Source organism: Lactuca serriola, chromosome 4 (genome assembly GCF_051521515.1).
Source record: "Lactuca serriola cultivar US96UC23 chromosome 4, Lser_US96UC23_V15, whole genome shotgun sequence".
Taxonomy (NCBI): Eukaryota; Viridiplantae; Streptophyta; class Magnoliopsida; order Asterales; family Asteraceae; genus Lactuca; species Lactuca serriola.
Genome location: NC_136411.1, coordinates 213,654,899 through 213,656,742, shown reverse-complemented (window position 1 = coordinate 213,656,742; position 1,844 = coordinate 213,654,899).

The window sequence follows — 1,844 nt, the reverse complement described above, 5'->3', positions numbered from 1 at the left end:
ATTGTAGACTCTGTCTCGCTCTGGCGGCCGAACAAAATGCTGACCTAGAACGTGTACCCTCGCCATACACCGTAAGAACTCCCCCACTGGGGTCTCGTATGGTCACCAGCTGTCTCTCGCAGTCGATGATCGCTCTTACTTTGTTCAACCAGTCCATGCCCACAATGACACAGACATCTCCCATCGCAATAGGAACCAAATCAATCGGACACTCGACGCCAAAAATCTCGAGTACACATCCTCGGATCACTTTGGCGGCATACACCGTCCTCTCGTCAGCTATGGAAACTCTCGGAGGTCGACTCAACGCCTCTCGACTAATACTGATGTGCTGACTAAAAGCCAAAGATACAAAAGACTGACTCGCACCCGAGTCAAATAACACCAAGGCAGGTAAAGAATTCACAAGAAAAGTACCTACGCATAACATAAAATACACACAATTGTTGGGTTTTGAGCATTCTAACACTCCTAAGTGTACATGCAACCCTAAATACCTTGGATCTATGTTTTCTCTATTATACATGCAAATAAGAACTTCCAAGGTATTATCCTAATCTAGCATACAAAACAATAACTATAGCAAGATAGAATACATACCTTTTTGGTGTAGAAAGTCTTCATGAAGCTTGAGTGCCAAGTGCCCCAAGTGTGACACCTCAAATGGTTCACACAACACCAAATACACATGGATTAACTTGAGAGAATTCTACACTTCTTGAAAATCGGCTAGCCCTTTCTTACTATCTCTAGTGACCGATTTTTTCCAAGAATGTGATCTTTATATAGTGTTACAATTAGGGTAAACCCTAATTGTCATGACTTTCCATTTCCTTGGATCCATGGGTTCAAATACACCATGGAGCATCCATGGACCATCCTATGGGTTTTAGCCCAACTTGATTATCCATGGAGCATTAGCCCACTATACAAGTATGGATGATTTACACAATCAACCCATATATTTAATTAGTCTTCTTTTGATCACTTAATTAATCCTAGATTAATTCTTGATCAATACTAATTAAATAATCTCATTATTCTTATTATTAATATACTAGAACTTATAATATATTAATAACCATAAGTGTCTTATTTCTCTCATTATAGTCTATCCAAGTGCATGATGCCATGCAACCCAAATGGACCATGCCGGGTCGGGTCAAGTCGGACCAATTATAGTTATGGACTTAGACATTAATCCAACAGTCTCCCACTTGGATAAGTCTAAAACTATTATTGCGTATGACTTCAGGAACCAACTGGCAATCGTAGCTCTCAAAAGCTTCTGTCGAACTCTGACCTTGTAGATGAACTCTGACCTTTGTCAATGACTTGTCCATTAGATAAGGGATCATATATTCCTCCATTCTAGATATCATATGGACTGAGACATGGATTATAATCATTCTCTCTGTCCATTTGTTGTTTCCCGATTTCCGATTTATGACGACTGACTAATTGAACAGATCAAATCAGTCCTGGCCCGGCCGAGCACTTCCATTTGTCATCATCAAATCATCGAGGGGCCCACAGATATCGCTTTTATCCCGAAGATAAAAGGAATGGATAAACTTCGACTCATATGGCTTGTTCTACTACTTGTTGAATCATACACAACGGCACGTTTTATAGCACCGAGTTACCAAATGCGATTTCGTGCAATCAATGTACAACCAACTCATAGTAACAACTCATATCTCTAGGTTTGAAGAATATAAGATATTATCGTCTCATGATCACTCGTGATAAAACCCATGAAGTGATTCCAATGAGCGCGAGTTGAATCCAATACTCAGAACTTATGAGCACTCATGATTGTTGTAGCCTTGTCCAACACCTTA